Raw genomic sequence first — 16,673 nt, forward strand, 5'->3', positions numbered from 1 at the left:
CCCTAGAGAATAAAATAGCAGAAGTTACAAATTTTTATGTTGCGTGTTATTACCGCAAAGGTCTAGGAAACGCAATATTTCAGTAAAAAACACACTAACGTGATTTTTTTTTGTGAAAAACAGCTATAAATTACTTTGGTAAAACATAAAAGATGAAGTTGCACAGAGTAAATAGATACCCAACATGCCAAACCTAAAAAAAATTTTTTGTGCCCAAGAAATGGCGTCAAACTTCAGTACCCTATATTTTCTATGGGCTACGCTTCAAAGGCCCCCTATAGGTATCAGTTTATTGTTATGGAGGAAGTCTGGTGCTAGAATTATTGCTCACTCCGGTGTACGCGGCAATATGTAACATGTGTATCGCAATTTATGTTTTCACATGTAGACTCCCTGACTATTTTACTTAACTTTTTTTTCATCACATTGGGGACAAACAGTCTAAAAGACCCTTCATGTCTCCCTTGTATTTCACTGAATGTTTTGCAATGCAGATCGCATTGCAAAACATCGTACACCACCAAAGAGAGCCGGGAACACCGAGAATGTGACCCGGAAGTGACGTCAGATGTTGCTTTCCGGGTCACTGCAAGAAGTGGAGGAGAGCAGTGTATCTGTTCTTCTAATTCCCCTCTACCCACCGGCACCTGCCATGACTGTCCCGGCAATGGGCAAGCGGAGCTCAGTAAGCATGGCAGGATTGCACGAACGGGGGGTGTACTGGGGGTGTATGAGAGCGATCAGGCTGCAGTAGTGCCGCCTGAATGCACTCACCTGACAGGCAGAAGGCTTCCTGTGTCTGTAGCCACCGGATGGTGTGAAATACCCCGCACACAATTAGGCAGCAAAGGGGTTAAAGTCGCATCAAAGTGTCAGCAAACAATTGTGGTAAAATTTTGCAAAAAAATTGCGTGACTTTCAGGTCGCACAAGTGTGAAAGGGGCCTAAGAGGCATTTATAAAGGCAATTTTTTTTTATATGACACTACAAGATTTCACTCAGCCTTAAAGTGTTCCTAAAGGCAGAACATTTTTAAACCTTTATGCATTCCCTGTATTAAGGAAAAAAAATGTCCCCCTCATCCCCCTATATACTTACCTGAGTTCTCACTCAATCCAGAGGCGCTGGTCTCTGTTTCTCTCCCCACAGGCAACAGAGGGAGCAGCAAGAACCATTGGCTCCTGCTGCTGTTAATCAAATCCTCTAAAGAAGGAGCAGGGGTGAGGCTGAGAGCACTGTGTGTGTCAACAGATGTACACAGCCTGGCTTAGGAGCAAGCCAGCACATCTGCCCCATAAAAAGTGGTTTGCTATGGGGGGCAGACACCAAGAAGAGAAGAGGACAGTGCCAGTGGGGGACCCTAGAAGAGGAGGTTCGGGTCACTCTGTGCAAAACCATTGCACATAGCAGGTAAGTACTGTGTAACATGTTTGTTATTTTAGAAAGAAAAATCAAGCTTTTACAACTACTTTAAGGCTGCATTCACACCTGAGCGTTTCATTTTCAGGCAGAAAGTTGCAAGTTTTTTTGCTGTGATTTTGCACAAGTCAAAAAGTTCGCCAATGTAAAAAGCAGAAGAACGCCTGTAATCTGCCCAAAAAGAAGCTCATGTACTTTTTTTAGCTTCAGGTATTTTTCTTCAGGTGACAAAGTGCTCAGATGTGAACAGGTACCATTGAAATGAATGTGATTTTGCTTGTTTGGCGTTTTGCGGGCGCTTTTTCTGGCATTTTTTGAGCTGAAAACACTCAGGTGTGAATGCAGCTTAAATTTCTGTTAGGTTTGTATTTCTGTCCCAATTGAGGAGTTTTCTCTTTCTGTGACATACAAGAAACAGTACAAGAAATAGGGGGATGGGATAGAAAGGCAGAGACAGCAATTAAATCATTGTCAGGAGGAGACTTTAAAACTGAAATCATTTGAGTAAGAATTGTTTAGATATCTCCTCACACGGTATTGTATATTTTAGTTTTGTAGTGTGTACCGTGGTGTCCTGAAATGACGGCCCCTTGAGCCCAATAGGGAAAGGGAGCCTTGACTGCAGTGAGCATGGCCTAGCGGCAGGGGCATGGTTAAAGATATGAATTCTAGCGGGTCAAGATACAATATAGAGTGAATCTTTAAAAATAAATATTTTACTTACATTTTACCACTACAGGTTGTGGCTTGCATTTGTCATTGTTCTCACCAGGCATTTTGGGATTGCTTTTTGTCACAGTTTGGGGACACACCTGACAAAAGATAATTAGGATAAAGAATATAATTTCCAAAGCATGAAATGTTACAGTACTGTCATATACATTCATAGTTGGTTAGGTAAAGTGGCCCTGTCATCTGTGTCTTCAAGTTCTGCCGCCTTGCTGCTCCCCAGGAGCTGCGGCTAGTCTGCATTTCCGGGTGTTTGAATACTCACTCCCCTGCTGCACCCAGTAGTTCATCTCACTGGCTCTTACATCACTTACAGGGTGTATGAGTTGACGGAAGAAACCACAAAATGCAATGGGGGGAGCAGGAATTCAACACACCTGAGAGCGTTGAATAATGGGAAGCGCCAAAGCAGCAAAGTTTGAAGACGGGGCTACTGGAAAGGTAAATATTGATGCTATTATATTAGCGGATCTAGTTTAAAAGTGACTCTGTGGGGAGTCATTGTCAAGCAGAACTTTAAAGCAGGTACATAGCTAAACAGAATTAAAGTACACATAGACGAACTGCCAAAAAGGATTTATAATTATGCAGCCCTGAGATTTACACATACTGTCAGACAGCACAGGCAGCTGATGTGTACTTTCTATACTGCAGTTTAGTCATTCAGCCTGGTCACTTCCCAACCCCCAGCCTGTGAATGTACAGTGCAGCAGCAACAAACGAATGAGCCCATCTCTCTACTCACTTTGTGCTCTACTCCTGTCAGCATTTCCCTTATCAGCACATGTGCAGTGCAGCACAGCTGATTGGCTACTAGTACAGCTCCTCCCTCTCCCAGTCTGATTGAATCTGTACAGCCAATTACAATTTCCAGTTCGGGTACACTAGTCACATTTAAAAATACATTTGTTTTTGGTGAATACACAACTGTGCCCAATAGGTGTTGTTTTTTTAATATCCGCATGGGGTTCAGCTTAAAATTAGGGTTTTTAATAACTGAAGTGGAAGTAAAACTCCCCTATCGTTTTCAGCCAAGGAAGCTGCCATCTTTGCCTCTGTTTAATCTTCAACTGCTATGGTGCTGCACATGTGATTCGTTATGACACCAGCCATTGGATGGTTTGATAGTTTGGCTGAGAGCACAGCCAATGTGCAGTTAGCATTCCCGGCATTCCTTTTTTTTTTAACTGTTTAAATCAATGGGTTTACTTCCACTTTAAGTAGAGCTTGACGCTTGTCTGGTTCCTCCCCCCTCCACTGCCACATTTGGCAGCTTTTGGGGGGGGGGCGGGTCAGGTACTTCGTTTTGACAGGTACTCGCTCCCACTTCCGGCTCGTTGCGCCATGGCAAACTGAGCCAGAAGTTAGGTCCCCAGAAAACTGCGGCCCATTCACAAAGTGTAGCGTGCTTCGGGCATGCGCAGTAGGAAGCCAGCTGTAAAGCCACAAGGCAGTTTCCCTTAGTCAAGATGGCGGCGCCAGAACCTGATAGCTGATTGAGTAAACGGTTTTGGTGAGGACAATGGTGGATGCCTGGACAGGTGAGTGCCCTAATATTGAAAATCAGCAGCTGCTGACTTTATTTTTTTTCTGAAGGAGCCTGGAGCTCCTCTTTAAGTCAAGTGAGTCAGAAATATTACATAGAACATTTTGTATTTTCATATTTAGCCAGTAGGTAGAGCTCTAGACTTCTTTTCACATACTTGTCAGATGTCATTTCAGCAGTCGTTTCCCAATGCAGCACAATAGGGCTGGTGTGAATGAGCCCTAAGACATTTTTTTCTGTTTTTGTGCCTATTGCAAATTTCTACTCACTTCATGTCTGGTTGAAGCATTGTTTGCAGTACAGAAATTAAGAGTAAATCTTTCTAACTGAGCCATGGTTGGCTGTGAAAATCGGGGCAGGGTTCAAATACGTCACCATTCTATCCTATACTAAAAAAAAAAAAAAAAAAAAACATTTTTTACTTGACATACATTTTTACTATTGTTTGTAGGTGCCCCTTGTGCTTGTGCTCATGTGACACAAATGTTCCCATCCACTTTTTATCACAGGAACCGCAGTTTATATACTGTATTACTTCCATAGCAATGTAAAGATCAAAGGTAGCATAAAGATATGTCTTTTGTATTGTTAGTAATATATTTTACACATACTGTGCCTCACTTTAACAACTTCTGTTATCTCAGTGTAAGTTTACAAGTCACCTTAGTCCTATTCATTGATTGCCCATACAGTGCATCTGGAAAGTATTCGCAGCTCTTCACTTTTTCTACTATTTGTTATGCTACAGCCTTATTGCAAAATGGATTAAATTATTTTCCTCAAAATTCTACAAACAATACCCCATAATGACAACATAAAAAGTTTGTTTGACATCTTTGCAAATTTATTTAAAAAAAAATTGGTGCCAGAGGTGCTTCAACAAAATGTTGAGCAACGGCTGTGAATATGTACATACATGTGATTTTAATTTTTTTTTATTTTTTTATTTTTAATAAACTTGCAAAGATTTCAAACACACTTCTTTCATGTCGTCATTACGGGGTATTGCTTGTAGAATTTTGAGGAAAATAACAAACTTAATCCATTTTGGAATAAGGCTGTAACATATCAAAATGTGGAAAAAGTGAAGCACTGTGAATACTTTCCGGGTGCACTGTACGCTAGTAGAATTTTGTTTTGAAATTTTTCACTTTGAGTCCTGGTTCACACTGGGGCAATGTGGGAAACTGCTATTCCTGTGCGGGTTTCATGCATCACACCTGAATTGCACACTGGTTCACACTGACATCTGCAAACCGCTGAGGGTGTCACTTTAAAGTTAATGACACCCCAAAAATGGTTCGCAGATCACATTGTGAACTGTTAAATATTGCAGGAATCAGATGGATGTGCAATGACCGCCGGCCACGAGCTATCGTGACCAGGAGACAAAGAACAGGGACGAGTGTGTGTAAACACACACTTCCCTGTTCTGTTCTGAGAGGAGTGACAGATTGTGTGTTCCTATTAGCTTAGGAACCGCGATCCGTCACTTCCTCTAGTTAGTCCCCTTCCCCCTTCAGTTAGAATCACCTCCCAGGGAACACAGTTAACCCCTTCACCGACCCCTAGTGTTAACCCCTTCACATCCAGTGACATTCTTACAGCAATCAATGCATTTTTAATCCCACTGATCGCTGTATTAAGGCCAATGGTTCCAAAAATGTGTCAAAATTGTCCGATGTGTACGCCATAATGTTGCAGTCAAGATGAAAATCTCAGATTGCCGCCATTACTAGTAAAAAAAAATAATAATAAAAATGCTATAAATCTATCCCCTATTTTGTAGACGCTATAATCTTTGCGCAAACCAATCAATATACGCTTATTGCGATTTATTTTACCAAATATATATAGAAGAATACATATCGGCCTAAACTGAGAAAAAAAATGTTTTAGATATGTAGCGGGGTCTCTTTAAGGACTATAAAACTACTGTTCCCAGAACCCCGCTGGTTCCCAGGATGTTTTGAGTTATGCCCCAGAGACTTATGGGGGAGGGCATATAAGGAGGGGGAGAGGCCTAGTTCGCTCTCTTTGGACACCCCCCCTCTCCTAGCAAGAGGAGATCTGTGCTGAACTGCTGAGGCACAAGGCCTGAAGCCTGGGCCTTGTGCTCTTTTCCAAAGAGCTCTCTGCCAGCCTAGTTGCACCTGAGAGACATTTTCTCATTCCTTGCTGCAGTACACCAGAAGGATTGAAGACTCGGAGGTCGGTGGATTCCTGTTCCTAGACGAAAAGGCAGAGAAACCGGACTTGGACTTGTCCGGGTAGTGAGAGCTGTTTAAAGACAGATGCTTTATCTTTATTATTCGTTTGGATTACAAAGTTGTTCTTCAAGTGCACCACCGAAAGATTGCTAGCGAATATTGTTTTACTGGACTTCCATCTAGATCAGTCAGGCCTGACTGCATAGGTAGATAGTGCTGGGTGTTAGTTTACCCATGCGGGGAAGTAGCTGAAAAAGGGCAGCGTTAGAGTTGCATAGCAATACTTTATTGTGCTGATTACTCTGTTTATCTTTATTACTGGTTACTGCAGGGACCTGCTTATGTGTTGCAAACCAAATGTTCAATTTATGTTATTCCTTTTATAAAACAACAAGTAAAATCAGTTATATACTTTCAAAGATTGTCTATGAGCTTGAGTTACCCACACACGCACACACACATATTTAGAGTATAAGTGATTTAATGTGTATTGCTAGATACTAACTGTGCCAGAGTGGGTAGTGCAGATTGCCGGGGGGTTGGCGGAGCTGTGCTCAGGACCCAAACCAAACTTGCGGCCCTCTTAAGTGAGGGTATCGCTATACGTGGGGGCTTTCCGGGATTTCTGAGACAGCGGTGAACACGCCAGAGGTACCGGCATGGAACCACAGGGAGTCAGAGCGTGGTGTGAAGCGGCTAAGGCCGACCCAAGGCAGTCAGTGGTCATTAGCCTCCCAGGGGAGAAATGGTCGACTGAGACCGTAGAGGAGCCATCGCCAACGGGATCACCGCAGGCTGCGGCCCGTACCTCACCCGAGAGTCTCAGATCAGCACCGGCCACCCTTAGCGCAGAACTGTGTGCTGTCCTGGGGGAGATTGTGGCCCAGTGCAAGAAGGATCCCACAGATTACCCAATGTCGGGGTACAGAAAACTCCAGATGTTTTCAGGGAGGAAACCTGTACCTTCGGAAGAAGAGGGATTTGAAGAGTGGTTAGATAGCGCAACTCAGGCACTAGAGGAATGGGAAGTTCCAGAGCGCAGAAAGAAGCAGAGGATTGTGGAAAGTCTAAAGGGGCCTGCTCTAGAGGCCGTACGCAACCTGAAGATGAGCAGGACAGACTATAATGCGCAGGAGTACCTAGATGTACTACAGATTGTGTTTGGTGGGACAGAGAAAATCTCTGAGCTTGCTTATCAGTTAGAGCATTGCTACCAGAAGAAAGGTGAAAAAAATCAGACTACATGGGACGTTTAGATAAAATCCTGCATAGGATGATCCTAAAGAAGGGGATCAGCCCAGGAAAAGTAGATGAGGCCCGTGCTCAACAGGTACTGAGGGGAGCTCAACCCATGGATCCTATTGCATGGACACTGCGTGCCCGACTGGATGGGAAGAATCTGGAGTACACTGACCTCATCCGAATGATCAGAGAGGAAGAGGCCCTACTGGAAGAGAAAAGGGAAGAACATCTCACCGAGCCCGTCAAACAACCGGTAGCAATAGTTACACCGGCCATGACTACCGCTAGAGATAAGGAGGTGGACACTTTGAAGTTACAGATGTCCCAGGTGATGGAGATGTTGACTGCTATGATGGCGAAAGGTCAAGGGGGAGCCGAGAAACCAAGTCCTAGGAAGGAGTTGTTTCCAGATACACCAACACCAAGCCCCACTCGAGACCGAGAAGAGACGCTATGCTACAACTGCGGGGGCAGTGGCCACTTCGCCAGTAGATGTTCCAGGCCCAAGAAGAAGAAGATAGATAACCGCCAGCCGGCGGGAAATGCCAGAGGGCCCCGGTGAGGGAGTCAACCGAGTGCCCATGCCTTTCAGTGAACTCCAAACTGAATAGAGGGAAGAGGAAGAGAGAAAACCAGACCCCTCAGAAGGAATGTCTACAAATAAGAAACGATAACATCCCTCAGCGGGTTTGTACTCCCATTACTGTGGGGAGGGTCAATGCATACCAGACTCAAAAGAGAATAAAGTCTAAAACCAACTGGATGAAGACGGGTCCCCAGAAGAGGGTGGCCTCAACCCGGCCCTACCCAGAAGAATTGGTCGGCCCATCCCCCACTGTCTCCATCCAGGTGGAAGGAGTCTACACGAAGGCCCTCCTGGATACTGGAGCTCAAGTGACTTTGTTGTACAGAGACTTCTATGATAGGCACTTGAGCCATTTGCCTATACAGAAGATAGAAGAGCTGGAGATATGGGGCCTGGGAGCTCAGAGTTTCCCCTACGATGGTTACCTGCCCATAAAGCTGACCTTCGATCCATCTGTGGCGGGGAAAACAGAGGTGTTTGACACCCTGGCAGTTGTGTGTCCTAGACCGCCCGGGGCCAGCAAGATGTCCCTCATCATAGGGACCAATACGGATCTGGTGCGAAGACTTCTGACCCCTCTAGTGGAGACGAGAAACCATCAAGATCCTAATATCCATCCCATGCTGAAGACAGCCTACCAACGGTTGGTCCTAGAGCAGAAGACCCCAGGAGAGGGGATAGGGAAGGTGTGGAGAATTGGGAGAGAGGGAGTGGTGCTGCAGCCCGGAGGGGTAGCCTGCCTCAGGGCCACGGTGAAGCTTACCTGGGAGCAGCCTGGCCCCTTTGTCATGCTGGAATCCGATCCAAGGGAGGACCACTCAGGCCTGGAAGTGATACCGGAAGTGATTTCAATCAAGGCCCTGAAGAAGGCTCGAGGAAGAGTCCCAGTGAGTGTGAGAAACCCTACGGAGAGACCCATAGAGATCCCTGCCAGGATGCTGTTGGGGCAGGTGAGTCCTGCGGCCCCAGTCAGCTGGTCAGAAGTAAAAGGAACGGGTGAAGGAGGAGATGTTTGGGAGAAACTTTCCATGGAGAACCCGGACCTACCTGGAGCCTGGAAGGAGAGAGCCAAGGCCCAGCTGACTAGATGGGAGCGGATTTTCTCAAAGGATGAGTTTGATGTGGGATGTGCCAGGAGTGCCACCCACCGAATCCGCCTCCAAGAAGACAAACCCTTCAGGGAAAGGGTTAGGCGGGTCCCTCTAGCTGACCTGGAGGATCTGAGGGAGCAGCTTGCGGAGTTGAAGAAGACTGGTGTGATTCAGGAGTCTAGAAGTCCCTATGCCTCCCCCATAGTGGTGGTCAGGAAAAAGAATGGGTCGTTGAGGCTTTGTATCGACTACAGGACTCTCAACAGGAGGACCATCCCTGACCAGTATACCACACTGAGAATAGAGGATGCCCTACAGAGTTTGGCTGGTGCCAAGTGGTTCAGTGTAATGGACCTCAAGAGTGGGTACTACCAAATCCGCATGCACCAGGAAGACCGAGAGAAGACAGCCTTCATAACCCCAGTGGGATTCTTCGAATTCAACAGAATGCCTCAGGGCCTGTCTGGAGCCCCTGCTACCTTTCAACGCCTCATGGAGAAGACCGTTGGAGACATGAACCTCATAGAAGTCCTTGTGTACTTGGACGATGTCATTGTCTTCGGGAAAACTTTGGAAGAACATGAGGCCAGGTTGGAGAAGGTGTTGAGAAGACTCAGCGAAGAGGGACTCAAGCTTTCTCCCGAGAAGTGCCGGTTTTACCAATCCTCTGTGAACTATCTGGGACACATAGTGTCTGAAAAGGGAGTGGCTACAGACCCTGAGAAGTTGGAGGCAGTTACCTCTTGGCCAAGACCGACAACAGTCACAGAGCTCAGATCTTTCTTGGGGTTCTGCTCCTATTATAGAAGATTTGTGGATGGGTTTTCCCGGATTGCCAAGCCACTAAACGAATTGCTCAAGACTGAAGGAGAAGAGGATGGCTTGGGACCTAGGAGGGCCGGTGAGTCGGTTCAAGATCAGTGGAACCCAAGGTGTGAAGAGGCTTTCCGAACCTTGAAGAGGAGCCTTACCACGGCCCCAGTCCTGGCCTATGCCGACCCCACCAGACCATATGAGCTACATGTCGATGCCAGTCATGAGGGCCTAGGCGGAGTGCTCTATCAAGAGTATGAAGGGCAGCTGCGACCAGTGGCCTATGTGAGCCGGAGCCTGACTCCCTTGGAGAAGAACTACCCCACTCATAAATTGGAGTTCTTGGCCCTCAAATGGGCAGTAGTAGACAAACTGAAGGACTATCTCTATGGGGCGGAGTTTACCGTAAAGACAGATAACAATCCTCTGACCTACCTCTTCACTACTGCAAAGTTAGATGCAACCGGACACAGATGGTTGGCTGCATTATCCGGATTCAACTTCAGTCTAAAGTACAGACCAGGGGCTGGAAATAGGGATGCAGATGCCCTGTCCCGAAGATCTCATGTCATGGTCAATGACTGGGAAGACTGGACCCAGGTAGCACCGGAAGGAGTGCGAGCACTCTGTCAGGGTGCTGAGTTTCAAGCAAGAGGGGGCCCCAGAGCAGAGGAGATAGGAGTCACCGCAGTGGGAGTCCCCCAACCCTACTGTGGGGTAATTCAACTAGCAGAGGAACTCCTGCCAAAGCTGTCCAGAAAGGAGCTGAGCTATGACCAATTGGAAGACCCCATGGGGAGATTGGTCCTTGAAGCTTTGGAGAACGAGAATCCAGAGGGACTTCGACATCACCCTTCCAAGGAGGCTCGCCTGCTGAGGAAAGAGTTGGATAAGCTACAAGTACATCAGGGAGTGGTCTACCGAAGGGGCCCCTCTGATAACTCAGAAGATAAGTGGCAGTTGTTTCTCCCAGAGAAGCACCGAGAGACGGTACTAATTGCCTTACATGACCAGCATGGCCATCTAGGGGCGGAGAGAACTTTCCAGCTTGTCAGAAGCCGGTTCTATTGGCCCTGTATGAGGGCAGAAGTGGAGGAATATTGCCGTTCTTGTGCACGATGCATCCAGCATGGGCCACCTACAGAGTCAGGGTCCAATGGATCTGGTGTGCATTGACTTTCTCTGCCTCGAACCCGATTTGAGTGGATTGGGAAATGTTCTGGTGGTAACCGATCATTTCACCCGTTATGCCCAGGCTTTCCCCACCAAAGACCAAAAGGCCTCCACTGTGGCCAAGGTGCTCATGGAAAAATACTTTGTCCACTATGGATTACCACAGAGAATCCACTCAGACCAAGGAAAGGACTTTGAGAGTCGTCTGATCCGGAACCTACTGGACTCATTGGGAGTAGAGAAGACCAGGACTACACCTTATCATCCACAAGGAGATGCCCAACCTGAGAGGTTTAATCGGACCTTACTAAACATGCTTGGAACTCTAGAGACAGAGAAGAAGCAACACTGGAGCCAACACATATAAGCTTTGGTGCACGCTTACAACTGCACCACAAGTGATGTGACGGGTTACTCCCCCTACCGGCTCATGTTTGGGAGAGAAGCAAGATTGCCGGTGGATCTGGCCTTTGGCATTTCCCTAGACCATGCCTCTGCTACCTCCCACAAGGGATATGTGGATCGACTTAGACACAATTTGAAAGTGGCCCATGAACGAGCTCAGTCGGCCTCGGACCAAAGGGGAGCCCGCAACAAGAGGAACTTCGATCTGAAGGTTCGAGTGCAAGACCTGCAGCCTGGGGACCGTGTACTGCTACGCAATCTGGGGATCCCTGGGAAGCACAAGCTTACTGATAGATGGAGATCGGAGCTCTATGTCATTTGCAGAAAGCTACCTGGATTGCCTGTGTATAAGCTAAAACCAGAGGGGAAAGTGGGGCCCTTGAAGACTTGGCACAGGAATCATTTGCTCCCGCTTACTGAAGCAGTCAGAATACCTCCAGTGAGAAATCCACCTGAATCTGTTTCCATTCTGGATACCCCGGGACCCAGCACTCGGTCTCAGACCTCCCGGGTTAGAGATGGACAAGATCCCCAACGAGGTGAAGGTGGAAGAGGAGAGCTTGAGTGGCTATGGCCTTCATCAACTCCAGGAAATTCTGCCATAGATCTCCCACCTACTGAGGATACACAGGATGGGACACTGAACCCAGAAGCTACAGAGTTCATTCCATCTAGTGGTGTGCCTGAAGGCTGGGAAGATATCCCTAGCATTTACTCAGAAGAGGAAAGGACCGATGTTCCAGAACCAGTGATGCTGTCAGAGTGTGATCTTGAAGTAGAGCCTGTGGCACCAGAGCCTGAAGTCCCAAGAGAACAGAGAGCTCGCCGAGTTGTGAGACCCCCCAAGAAGCTAACCTACTCTCAAATGGGGGAGAGCTCTGAGGACTCTGTTGTGACTGCTAGAAGAAGTGCTGAACGCTCTAATCCCTCCACTGACCATTTGGTGGAGGGCAACCCCAGCTCACTCTCTGGCACAGTTAGGCAGGCCACTCATGCCAGTGTGACCTGTGGGACAGGGAATCCCACCTCTGAGTTCTGGTGGAAATTCCCTGTACCAACATCATACCCAGCACTGTCAAAATTGGTACAGGATATGTGTTAAAAGTTTATCTTTGGGGACCAAAGAGTTTAAGTGGGGGGAGTGTGTAGCGGGGTCTCTTTAAGGACTATAAAACTACTGTTCCCAGAACCCGCTGGTTCCCAGGATGTTTTGAGTTATGCCCCAGAGACTTATGGGGGAGGGCATATAAGGAGGGGGAGAGGCCTAGTTCACTCTCTTTGGACACCCCCCCTCTCCTAGCAAGAGGACATCTGTGCTGAACTGCTGAGGCACAAGGCCTGAAGCCTGGGCCTTGTGCTCTTTTCCAAAGAGCTCTCTGCCAGCCTAGTTGCACCTGAGAGACATTTTCTCATTCCTTGCTGCAGTACACCAGAAGGATTGAAGACTCGGAGGTCGGTGGATTCCTGTTCCTAGACGAAAAGGCAGAGAAACCGGACTTGGACTTGTCCGGGTAGTGAGAGCTGTTTAAAGACAGATGCTTTATCTTTATTATTCGTTTGGATTACAAAGTTGTTCTTCAAGTGCACCACCGAAAGATTGCTAGCGAATATTGTTTTACTGGACTTCCATCTAGATCAGTCAGGCCTGACTGCATAGGTAGATAGTGCTGGGTGTTAGTTTACCCATGCGGGGAAGTAGCTGAAAAAGGGCAGCGTTAGAGTTGCATAGCAATACTTTATTGTGCTGATTACTCTGTTTATCTTTATTACTGGTTACTGCAGGGACCTGCTTATGTGTTGCAAACCAAATGTTCAATTTATGTTATTCCTTTTATAAAACAACAAGTAAAGTCAGTTATATACTTTCAAAGATTGTCTATGAGCTTGAGTTACCCACGCACGCACACACACATATTTAGAGTATAAGTGATTTAATGTGTATTGCTAGATACTAACTGTGCCAGAGTGGGTAGTGCAGATTGCCGGGGGGTTGGCGGAGCTGTGCTCAGGACCCAAACCAAACTTGCGGCCCTCTTAAGTGAGAGTATCGCTATAGATATTTTTGGGGGATATTTATTATAGCAAAAATGATCGCTCTTTTTTTTTGGTTATAGCGCAAAAAATAAAAACAGTAGAGGCAATCAAATGCCACCAAAAAAAGGACGACAACTGTATTTGGGTACAACGTCGCACGGCCGAGCAATTGTCAGTTAAAGCGACGCAGTGACGAATCGCAAAAAGTGCTCTGGTCAGGAAGGGGGTAAATACTTCCGGGGCTGAAGTGGTTAAGCTACACTATTGGTACTATTGAACCTAGTGTCAGTGTTGAAGTGAACACTCGGTGTGAGCGCGGCCTAATGCTAAATTCCAGGCCATCAGTTAAATACACCGGTAAAATACATATGTAGGAACTGTTTTACCTGCCAAAAGTTTTGTATTTCTACTCATACGATTATATCCTATGATTTACCTAAACTCTAATGCCCCGTACACACGATCGGAAATTCTGCCAGCAAAAGTCCGATGAGGGCTTTTGGTCAGAAAATGCGATTGTGTGTATGCTCCTTAGTTCTTTTGCTGGTGGAATTTCGGCCAACAAAGATTGAGAGCAGGTTCTCAATTTTTCGGTTGGAAAAAGTTCCGATCGTCTGTACAAATTCCGACGCGCAAAATTCCTACGCATGCTCAGAAACAATTTGACGCATGCTTGGAAGAATTGAACTTCATTTTCTCGGCTTGTTGTAGTGTTGTAAGTCACCGCGCTCTTGGTGGCCGAAAGTTCAGCAAATTTTTGTGTGACCATGTGCATGCAAGTCGAGCTTGAGCAGAATTTCGTCTGAAAAACCATCTACATTTTTTCCAACGAAAAATCCGCCCATGTGTACGGGGCATAACACCACACAGCCAGGTTGATAATGGGACTTTTCTTTACTGTAAGGCCTCTTGCATACTGCAGCTTGAAAAAGCTCAGTACAGTTTTTTCTTTTTTTGCTGAGCTAAATTACAGCTTATTAGGTGTAATGTGCCTATGCACACAGGCACGTAAACCAGGGCCATGCATTCTTCAGTAAAAAAAAAAAAGGGGAAAATCTGCATTTTTGGTCAGTAATTTATGCCTCATTCGCGCAAATGCGCGCAAATACATGGGATTGCGAACAAATATGTGCAAATGTATAAAGTGAATATCAATCTGCACAATCTTGTGAACTAAAGTGGTGCAACAACTTTTTTAATAATTATTAGTAGCTGCTATCACTAACAAGTGTTTTCAGGTGTAAATAATCAATAAACAATGCTGCGCTATAAAAAAAAACATTAATAATAATAAAAGCGTAACTAAAAATGGTAATTAATAAACATATATCGCTGAAAGTTCATATATAATATCTGTGACTGATTGAAGTGAAGTAAAAAAATCAATACATCAATGCTGCAAAAATCCATTCTTTTTTTTTATAGCGCAGCACTGTTTATTAAAAATATGCGCAAACAATAAGATACGTTTTTCATGCATTTGCGCAGAAATGCACAGCCGCATATTCGTGAAAATGCGTGCAAATACATACGAAAAAAAGGCTGAGAAAGTAGATGCTTAAACAGGAGTATCATGTGCAAGAGGCCTTATTGAGCAAATCAGTTTGTTGCATGCCCCTTATTTGTTAGTTGACTTAAGAGCTCCTATGAGATTTTCTCTCTGTTCCTGTCATCATGTTCCTTGTCAGCCAATCTGCATGCAACACATCTGATTGGCTCCTAGTACTGTATCTTCCTCTTTCAGCCTGAGTTCTGTTGTACAGCTGATTCCAGCAGGCCGGTACCTAGTCAAATTAAGGTATTTACACAAACTAGTTGCATTTAAAAAAACTTTAAAGTGGTTGTAAACCCTTACAGACCACTTTGACTTACAGGTAAGCCTAGATTAAGGCTTACCTGTAGGTCCATGAAATATCTCCTAAACCTACATGGTTTAGGAGATATTTGCAAAATTCAGGCACCACTGTCTACGGCGCATGCGCCATAGACAGCGGCGTGCAGGCGCACTGAGCATGCCGCTAACGGCTATGTACCGTTAGTGGAGGCTCCCGTGCGCATGTGCGGGAGTGACGTCATCGCTGCTCCGGCACTGTGAGTGGCCGGAGCAGCGATACCCGGAAGAAGATGGACGCTTCGTGCTACAGGGGACAGCGGTGACATCGCTGACTCCTGTGTCAGGTAAGTGACACATAATGGGCTACTATGTGATGCATAGTAGCCCATTATGCTTTACCTTTGCAGGGAGACAAAAAGGACATAAACCCAACAGGGTTTACTTCCTCTTTAAGGGCCCGTTCACATCAGATGCAATGGGGCTGTGTGGCAGCAACTGTATTTCAAGCACAACCCCAACACATAGGCAAGGTAAAATGCCTGGCTTTGTATGGTGTCAGTTCACCCCACAGACCACAGCATTGCTGTGGGGTGAGCTGAAAAAAGTACTGCATGCAGTATTTTTTTTCTAGTGCATTGGGATGCAACATGAACCTTACGTTGCCACCTGTCCAGGTTTTGACTGTCTGAAACCCGACACATTATTCAGAGAGGACTGTAACCCTCCCCAACTTAGACATGCCTGGGCACACCCTATTCACCCAGTGCGGTGCAGATTCCCCCTGTTGCCCATTTTGCACACGCCTATGCTCCCCATTAACCAAGTACCACAACCACCAAGTGCATAGGTCCCCTCCCTCCCTTCTCTGTCCTGCCCCTGAGCAAGTGAGTACACTAAGGTAAGGGGGACTCTGTGGACTCTGATGTAAGGGGGAGCTTTGGGAATCCTGATTGAAGGGAGATGCTGGGAATTCTGATGAAAGTGGGGGCTTTTGGTTAGCAGAAACCCCCTTACATCAAAATTCCATTTTATACCACAGTCCACAGTATTCCCCCTTAAAAAAAAAACAATTGCTGTGTGCCGCGAAAGTGTTTTCGGGTTTGGCTTGAAGAAAAGGTGGCAACCCTATGTGACCCATATGTGAGAATGTGTTCATATGTATATTTTGTAAGTGAATATTTACATGGTTTACAGTCATACTGAATCATTACATATACTTCTCAGTTAAGTGGTGGTGAACTTTGACTTTTGCAAGTCTTGTGTCTTGCTCAGACTGACAGAAAAACAATGCACTCTGTGTGGCTTATCCTGCAATGTTAGTATCTCTTCTGCAGGGTTCGGTACAGAGGTGTATAGTATAGTTTAGCACTTCAGCCTTGCAGCACCGGGGTCTCCAATTTGAATCCTGTTCCGGTCATTATTTGCACCGAGTTGGAAGGGTTGTGCTTAGGTGGGTTTCCTCCTACACTCCGTAGATATGCTTGTACGTAAATAGTTATATATTTACAAAAAGTAAAGCAAACATTTATTTCCGGTGAATCACCAGCTCTCTTATCTGTCTGCTTTATTGCAAAAGTAAATTCTTTTACTT

At 45.9% G+C, this 16,673-nt stretch overlaps 1 long non-coding RNA gene across 1 annotated transcript in view; it reads right to left on the bottom strand.

The window, feature by feature from the left end:
• LOC143960080 (uncharacterized) overlaps positions 1-16,673 on the bottom strand; it is a 59,948-nt gene that overhangs the window by 16,777 nt on the left and 26,498 nt on the right. Inside the window, exon 2 of the long non-coding RNA XR_013270256.1 lies at positions 2,144-2,231. This is a non-coding gene — a long non-coding RNA (uncharacterized LOC143960080). The remainder of the gene's footprint in view (positions 1-2,143; positions 2,232-16,673) is intronic.

The sequence above is a fragment of the Lithobates pipiens genome, unplaced genomic scaffold (genome assembly GCF_037356315.1).
Source record: "Lithobates pipiens isolate NorthernLeopardFrog02 unplaced genomic scaffold, aLitPip1_a1.2 Scaffold_8, whole genome shotgun sequence".
Classification (NCBI taxonomy): Eukaryota; Metazoa; Chordata; class Amphibia; order Anura; family Ranidae; genus Lithobates; species Lithobates pipiens.